Source organism: Urocampus carinirostris, chromosome 3 (genome assembly GCF_059441175.1).
Source record: "Urocampus carinirostris isolate Australia breed hairy pipefish chromosome 3, RoL_Ucar_1.0, whole genome shotgun sequence".
Classification (NCBI taxonomy): Eukaryota; Metazoa; Chordata; class Actinopteri; order Syngnathiformes; family Syngnathidae; genus Urocampus; species Urocampus carinirostris.
Window position 1 is genome coordinate 14463626 of NC_142351.1, and position 9171 is coordinate 14472796.

At 40.5% G+C, this 9171-nt stretch overlaps 1 pseudogene; it reads left to right on the forward strand.

Annotated features, from left to right (window-relative positions):
- Positions 1-269: 269 nt before the first annotated feature.
- Positions 270-405, forward strand: LOC148368894 (U2 spliceosomal RNA; annotated as a pseudogene).
- The last annotated feature ends 8766 nt before the right edge of the window (positions 406-9171 follow it).

Consider the following 9171-nt stretch of genomic DNA (forward strand, 5'->3'; position numbering starts at 1 on the left):
AGATCTGGCATTGGTGACATAAAAGCTTAGCAGAGGTGGCTTAAGAGAGTTGTTAGCCTAGTCATAGTAGAAGGACAGACCTGCAGCCTTGCTGTTAGTTTCTCTTACCACCGCCTCAGTCGCTTCCCGAACCTGATAATAATCCACGGAGCACCCGTTGGGTGATCACCATTTCTTTGCGCACTTCTGAATTTCATCAATGTCAAAAAAAAATTCGAATGGTTTAGTAGTTGGGATTTGGTGCCTAGCAAGGCTTTGATGCTAGGTCCTTAGCTTGGCCTTTTTTGGCCGTACCTCTTGCCATGATCTTTGATTTTTGCATTTCGGAGATGGAATAAGAGCTTGCTCTGTCCACTCCACGCATCGGCCCGGTATTGCAGTACCTCCGGGAACGGTGCATTCGCAATGATCGCAGCAAGGCTTTAGGGCTAGGACCTTAGCTTGGCCTTTTGGCTGAGAGTAAGTGTCCCGGCTCCTAGGCTTTGTAGCGTATTATGAACTGACCGGATAATGGATGATGAATAACGAAGATAGAACAATAACCCTTAAAAACCCCAAAACCCCCCCCGATTAAATTGATGGATTTCTTTTTAATGTCCTGTACTCAAATCAACTCATCTCCTATTACCCTTTCCACTTGATAGGGGTGACTAATATTTGGTTCATAGGCAGAATCCGGCCTGCTAAAGCTTTTTATCCTGACCGCAAAACTACACGAAGCGATCCGCAATGAAAAAAGGAGCTGAAGTTTAGTATATGTCCACTGGATTTCACCAAGGCCTGGCGCCACCCACAAACAGGGTTGGGTAGGGTTACTTTAACTGGATTACTTTCAATGACTTTTGGATTACTCCAATACCAAGTATGCTAATAAAAGACAAAAGAAACTAAATATGAATCAAATGATGACTCACAACACGTGGTAAGCTTTCTCTCCTGGCTTTGATCTCCGGCAAAACTAACATAAAATGCGACAGAAACAAAATGAAAATAAATCCAAACAGCTTGCCAACATCATTTTTGCCGTTCCATGTATTCCGTCACTCCCCAAGCCTGCAGAAAATTTAGTAATTTCATTCATATTTAGTTTCTTTTGTCTTTTATTAGTATATTTGAGAGTAATCCAAAAGTATTTGAAAATAATCAAATTAAAGTAACCCTATCCAACCCTGCTTACAAAGCACCCACTAAATTTCTTTATTTTTCTTTCTTTCCTATGTTTCTTTTCCTCCCTCTTTTTTGAGCTCTCTGTTTCTGTTTCTTTCTGTTTCTTTATCTCTCTCCCTTTCTCTTTTTGTTTTTCTTTATTTTTTTCTCGCATCTCTCTCTTTTTCTGTCTCTCCCTCCATCTCTTTCTTCCTTTCTTTATTATTCTTTGTTTCCGTTTATTTAATCATATTTCTTTATTTCTTTAACTTGTCTTTTATCTCTTTCTCATTCCCTCTATCTTTTCTCTTTATCTCTCTCTCTCTCTCTCCTTCTCTCTCCCTCCCTCCCTTCTTTTCATTCCTTCTTTCTTACACAATCTCTTTTGTATCTTTCTTTCTCTCTCTCTTTCTTTCTCTTTCCTACTTTATGTCTTTTCCCCTCTCTCTCTTTCTCTCGCATTTTCTCTCTATGTATTTTGTTTTGTCTTCCTATCTTTCTCTTCCCCCACAACCCCCACACCCCTCTCTCTTTCTTCTTAATCTACTAGTCCAGTCCCCCGAAAAAAATGTATTTTCGACAATGCTGCCCCGAGCTCAAACGAGTTTGTCGCCCCTGCGCGAGATACCTGTCGATACTTCACAGACCAGCGCAGCTACACGACACAAGGGAAGCAAAGCAAACAGTGATCAATTTCAGATATGACCCCGGCTCACCGGCTTTACCAACAAAAGCGATTTCATGCACTGTTAGAGCTATTGAGTGGCCGCTGGATTAGCTCACACTTCACATTAACCCCGAAACCTGATGACAACGCTCCACTTAACAAACGGCTTCACTTAGACTCATGGCATCACTGACGATTGAGACAAGAAGGTGACTGATTCAAAATTAGATAATTATTGTCTTTTGAGATTACTGTGTGAAACGTTTAGTGGTGTGGTGGGCAAACTGTGGGCTATGAGGCTTTTTAATCCGGCACATCGGTGTCAGGACCAGAATGGACCAAATTGCGTGACGTTTGCCACAGGTTTTATCATACATGTTGTCGTGATTGCCTAAGTGAAGTCACCTGGGGCAATCGTTTGGCGCGCTGGAGCGCACTTCCTGATTGGCTGACGTTCTCCACTTAAGCGGTCTGCGTCCAGAGATGGACGTCCGGGTATACTCTTCGTATCCCTGAGTGTTTCTCCAGACTACAAGGTACCCACGACTTCTCTTGCCTGATTCATGCCTGACCTATTTCCGTTCCATGTTTTGCGACCTACTCTCCCGCCCCGGCCATCGATTTACCTGCTAAGCTGCACCTTCCGTCTATCCGTCACGGAGCTGCCATTCCGCCCGAAGAGGCTGACGACCAACAAGCGCCAACGTCCTAAGCCAGCTCCAACAACTCTTTCAAATAAAAACTCTGAAACTAACGCTATGGGATCCGAGAGTCCGTTCTGGTTCATGTTAAGTTTCAGAAATGGGAGATCGGGAGATTTTTTTTTTCTCGACGCGATTATTATTATTATTATTATACGTAAATGTAAATGTAAATGCATTTATATAGCGCTTTTCAAGTCAATGAAGACCTCCCAATGCGCTTTACAACGTGTTTCACACTTTTACACACTAATTAACTAACCGGTAGCAGTGTCAGCCATGCAAGGAAACTACCTGCTATCGGGGGCATTAGGTGTCTTGCCCAGGGACACATCGACATATAGCACAGAGGTGCCGGGAATCGAACCCACGACCTGTTGATAATAATAATAATAATAATAATTTCCTTTGTATTGTCATTCTTTTGTAAGAACGAAATGTCGATACACCTGACCCGTTGTAGCGAGCCGATGCAGCCGCAGCCAACAGAGGGCGCCGCCATTTTACCAATGTTATAAGTCTTAGGTATGACTCGGCCGAGGCGCGAACCAGCGACCTCCCAGTCTCAAAGCGGGCGCCCTACCATCTAGGCTACTGAGCTGGTTATCCTAAGATGAGCACTCTACCTCCTGAGCCAATGCCGATCCGAAAATACAACAATAAAATTCGTGTTTCAATCTACGTTATTGTTATTTTATGTTTACATGTGATTATTACAATGTTTAACTATTCCAAATAAAAATGTTGGCGACCAAAAAAAAAGAAATCGGTAGATGTTGCTCTCAGATCGGTAGGCAGGAGAATCATAGCCAAAGTAGTCTCCCAACCAAATCGGGAGACTTAACAAGTGTGGTTTTATTGAAGAGGAAGGGCTGCGCCCACGATCCTGTGTTCGCTGGATGCGGGAAGCAAGTTGCTCTCGTACTCGGATTGTTATCCGAACACGAAAGTGGATGTTCCGTAGCGAGCGATGGCGGTGTCAGGGACGGAAATCTGGTCGGGACTGGCAGAGCAAAGCGTGGTCGGGGTCGGAAATGAGTCGTAAACCGGAACGGGAGAGCAGACGTGGTCTGGATTAAAACGTTTTTGGTCTGATTGGCTCCCTGTCCCTACTTAATCCCAGTCCTGTCAATCCCCCGTTGTCAGTCCGTCTGCGAACCTCTGTTTATACAAGGCAAGCCTTTTTCGACCCTGACTTCCGCCTGTCCCGTTTTTGCTCCCATTTGTCACCGGCTACGACCGGTTTGATCCCGACCATGTCTGTTCTCCCGTCCCGACTTACAACCCATTTTTGATCCTGACCACGTCTGCTCTCCCGTCCCGGCTTACGACTCGTTTCTGACCCTGACCACGTTATTGCTCTCCTGTCCTGGCTATCGACCTGTTTTTCCATCCCTGGCACCGCCATCGCTCGCTACGTAAGATTCACTTCCGTGTTCGGATCACAATCCGAGTGCGAGAGCGGCTTGCTTCCCGCGTCCAGCGAACACTGGATCGTGGGGGCAGCCCTTCCTCCTTCTTTCAATAAAATTGTGAGAAAACGCTATGCGATTGGGTCTACCCTCTGTACTGGTCGTGACAGAGTGAACCATAATGACTGGCGGACACAATTGCACTTGAACATCGACTGATTTAATTATGCTGCTATTGATTTTTATCTGCACTTATACTTTTAATGTGTATGTTGGGTTATCTATGGCTATTGTGTTTTTTATCTACATTTATTCTGAATATTTATGGATCTTTGTATTTTCTTTTAACAATGAAGGGACGATTGGATGCTCCAAACTAAGTTTCATTGTTCTTTGACAATGGCAATACATTAAACTGAAATTCTGAACTTTAAGAATCGCATTCTACTCAGGACAAAATCAACCTTTGGTACGAATGTATTGTCCAGCTAGGGTGGCCTTAATCCTTGTAATTGCTAACATAGTTGGTTACAACACCAAAAAAACCATCACTTTTGTCGTTTATTGAAGGCATATCCAAAGAGTGGTGGGATAAGTTCCCAAATGTTAGTATTTTGTTGGGGGGTGACTTTTATAAAATTTTGAATGGTCTATTAATAAATGTCAGCCTTTCCCGCTAAATCCTACAAATTTGTACTTACCTGAATTCAAGTGTAGATATGAGTTGATTGACATTTGGAGAGAGAATAGTGCTGATTGTAGAGCGTGCACGTGGAGCAACATAACTGGGCTGTCCAGATTATGGGCTAATATCTGATTGTTTGGCTAAGGATACAATTTAGCCCTACATCTACCCAACGCCTTTAACTGATTATAAAGCCATCTATATTTCTGTTAACTTATCCACTGGGCCGCATCCAAGCTACTAGAAACTCAAATGTTTATTGTAACCAAATAAAAATGTTAAAGAGAGAGTGTTTCATTTTCCTGGAATTGAGCGAGTCACGAAACACAATCCGGGATTAACTGGGAACATTTCTGTAAAAGGAGGTAGCAAAATCTGCCAACGGAAAGAATGGGAGTTAAAGATCTTATATAGCATAATCAACTTCTCCAGTTTCGATTTGAACTCCTTAACCGCAGAATAAAGAGAAGAATTCTCCCTTTCACAGTTTTGACTTGATGAATTGAATCGCCAAAAAGCAAAGGGAGCTTTCATTAGGTCCCATCCTAAGTGGCTAGCAAAAGAAGAGCAAAACGCTCAATATTTCTTCAGCCTTGAAAAACATCGTACAGTTGTCAATAATATTCATAATCTAAAATTTAACAGTACCATCACAGATGATCAACGGAAAATTGCAATACATTGCTCCAATTTCTATGAACAGATAAGCATAATCATACGGCAGCACATAATATAATCCATTCCGTTTTGGCAAAAATGATAAATGCAGTAGATAGAGAGATCTGTGACAAACCAATTTCACCACAGGAGGTGCAAGAAATGATAATGCAACTCAAACAATAAAGCTCCTGGTTCATATGGCCTATTGTCTGAAGTTTTTGTCTCAGAGATAACTCCCTTTTACGGAAAATGACAAATGAATCTCTCCCTACTACTCTTACCCAAAGGATAACTGTTTTGCCTCCTAACCCTAACAAGGATTGATTAGTCTGTGATGATTGGCGTCTAATTTTCTTACTCTGTAACGGTTATAAAATGTGGCTCTTTTGTTAGTGGAGTGTATTTTCCCGAGTGTTAGCAGCAACTTGGTTTGTTGACTGAGTCAATTAAGACTCTGTTGTTAAGTCCCAATGAAGATTTATTTAGAAAACAGCGCGGGACAAACCTGTTTAGACAAAGGTGAATAAAGGCTGGGAGCCTCGACGACAAGACAAGATAGAACAACAGGTGAGTGAGTGTGTGTGAATGGGTAAGCGTGAAGCACATTGTAAAGTACTTTGGGAGGTCTTCATTGACTTGAAAAGCGCTATATAAATGCAGACCATTAAGACCTATAATGATCCTGTGTCATCTGGTGACTTTGTGAAAGCAATCTCGTCTGTGGTATCTGTATGTTGATAACATCTTTGATTGGTGAGGGATCTCAAATTAGTAGTTTATCTCTGATCAACACTTTGATTGGGAAAATCAACTTAGCCAGCATTTCTTATTAAATCAAAGGTCTTATAAGATCATTAATTAAAAGGTAAAAAGACAACTATCCATGTGTTCAAATTTAAATACAAAAAAAGCATTACTGGCGAAATACAGGGATGAAGAAAATGGGATATGAGGGAGATTGGAAATACTGCATTTCAAACTATGGTTAACTTGTTGTTATTGTTGCTATTATCATATCAGAACTGTTATTATAAGTATTGTGTTTATTTTTAGTGTTATTATCACTGGTGCTGCAGTGACATTATGCGCATTATGATGTTGAGGGATGGGTATTGCGAAGATTGGTGTATAAAATATGTGATTATTGTAACTATTATAATTATTGATATCCGACCTATGTAATAAGTATATCCATGAGATTTTGTTATATTAGACATAAGAGGAAAGGAGGATTTGTGGAATGAATTTAGTGGGGAAGATAAAGGGGTAGGAAAAATAAGCATCTGCTTCTGATTACCCCTTTTTCGAAGTGCGAGTGATTTAATTCCAAATAATTCACAGGATTTAACGCTCTAGAGAAAACACTGTAAAGAAGTTTGAAACAGATATTGATGTTACATGTACAGACGCTCCCCTACTTACGACCATTCGACTTATGAAAAACGTTAGACACGAACATTTTTTTCGGGATGTCGAAAAATATCTGGACATTGATGTAAGTTGGATTTTGCATTGTGTTCACCTTTTTTCCGAGTACAGGACAGTGCTGTAGTGCTTCTTTCCACCGCTAGCGGCGTGTGGCGCTATGAGAGGTCACCCAGCATCCACCCCGAAGAACAAATCTGGCTTCTTCTTCCTCGTTTTTGTGTAAACTTTCTGTAATGTATCGCCAGCGCACTAAGAAATTTGACATTTTTATTGTTTGATATCTCGCGCTTCCATTCAATATGGTTGGTGTAAAGTGTAAAGAAGAGGCGAGACATTTCATTTGAAATGAAAGTGGAATAAGAAAGCTCGATGCGGTTGATAAAATGGTTGGATCGCTTTTTCTTCGGCCACTTTCTACCAGACGAGGAAGTCGCCTAACTGTTGAAGCTCATCTTCCAAAAGTGAGTTAAACTTAACTTTATTTATCTTTATAGAGTATATTATGCATAAAATGTTTATTTTTTTAGTACATAACGATACAGGTTACTTATACAAGTCTTAAACATACTTATGTAAACCTTAAAAATACAAAATATAGCACTGACCCTAAATATACATTTTGTCCATCAAGTTTCCCCCCAAACCTTTAGAACTAATAATCTTTGTAAACATTTTGGTAATATTATAATATATAATTTATGTTTTCTACCTTGGCATTTTTCTTTATTTGTCTTGTTGTACAGTTGGTTATAATCAGGGTTGGTTAGGGTAACTTTAACTAGATTACTTTCAATTACTTTTGGATTACTCCAATACCAATTATGCTAATAAAAGACAAAAGAAACTAAATAAGAATAAAATGATGACTCACAACACGTGGTAAGCTTTCTCTCCTGGCTTTGATCTCTTTGATCTACGGCAAAACTAACATAAAATGCGACAGAAACAAAATGAAAATGAATCCAAACAGCTTGCCAACATCATTTTTGCCGTTCCATGTATTCAGTTACTCCCCAAGCCTGCACAAAATGTAGTCATTTATTCATATTTAGTTTCTTTTGTCTTTTATTAGCATATTTGGTATTGGAGTAATCCAAAAGTAATTGAAAGTAATCCAGTTAAAGTAACCCTACCCAACCCTGGTTATAATGTTATGCAACATTGCAATGCAATATTTGTATGGAAGTGTGTACGTGTTTTTTAAAATAAAGTATTAAAAAAGAGGGCATGTATGGCACAAAAGCAAACCCCCAAAACATGATACAATTACCTCTTACACAAAGACTTGAGTAGCTTTTTTCTCAAAATACCCAAGAATTGTAAGTTTTTTTCTTTTTGTTTGTTTTTAGATGTTCTTTATTTAAATTTTACAAGAAAACTTAACAAATGATTGTTAGAAAAGCAGCAGTTTCAATAACTCAAGTATGTTTCTTACATGGGTTCCAAGCTCCATCATCATCCATCACAATGAGGGCTGGCTGTATAATTTGTTCGCTTTGTTTGCTAGCTGCAGTTTGTTTGCGGAATCTTGTGTTCTCGGAGGGAAAACAAAAGACACACATACTAGAGGGAGAGAAGGGAAAGCCATTCAGCAATACAGAATTGCATTTATCTAATTTTTCCCAAGTTGTTTTCCTTGTTTAACGATTAATTTAAGTGACACAAAATACAATACAATACAAATGTCTTGTGTGGTATTTTTTATTTTGTTTGATTTACCGAGTGCAGAAGCGTTAAATCTTTTTGCAAGTTTCGATACTTTCACTGTGCAACAAAAAAACGCAGTCGAAATGATACAACAAAGGCACTCTCTCCTAACTCCCACAAATGGAGGTTTTTCATGTATTTCTTACAATATTCACACCAAAATAAAATAAACATAAAGCCAAAAAACATAAATTAGTCAAGACCTCTTTAAACCATAAAGTAATCGACTTTGATTTATACATGTTTGGTGGTATTGACGAGAACATCGAAATGACTCAGAGACAAAAAAGAGAGCAAGTGTCATGATTACCGATGTGAATGACCTGTGCCCGCTCATTTGGCGCCAGCCGCTGCGGGCTATCTGATTGGCTCCCTGTCCCTTTTTAAGCCTGGTCCTGTCACTCTCCTTTTGTCAGTCCGTCCGCAAACCTCTGTTGTTACAAGGCAAGCATTTTTGACCCTGACTCCCGCCTGTCCCGTTTTTGCACCCGTTTTTCCACCTGCCAGTTCCTGATCTCCCCGTTTGTTTCCGGCTACGACCTGTGTTTTTATCCCGACCACGTTTGATCTCCCGCCCCGGCTTACAACCCATTTTTAACCCCGACTACGTTTTTGCTCTCCTGTCCCGGCCATCGACCTGTTTTTTCCGTCCCTGACACCACCATCACCCGCTACGGAAGATCCACTTCCGTATTCGGATCACAAACCGATTGTGGGGTCGACTTGCTTCCCGCGTCCAGCGAGCACCGGATCATGGGCCCTTCC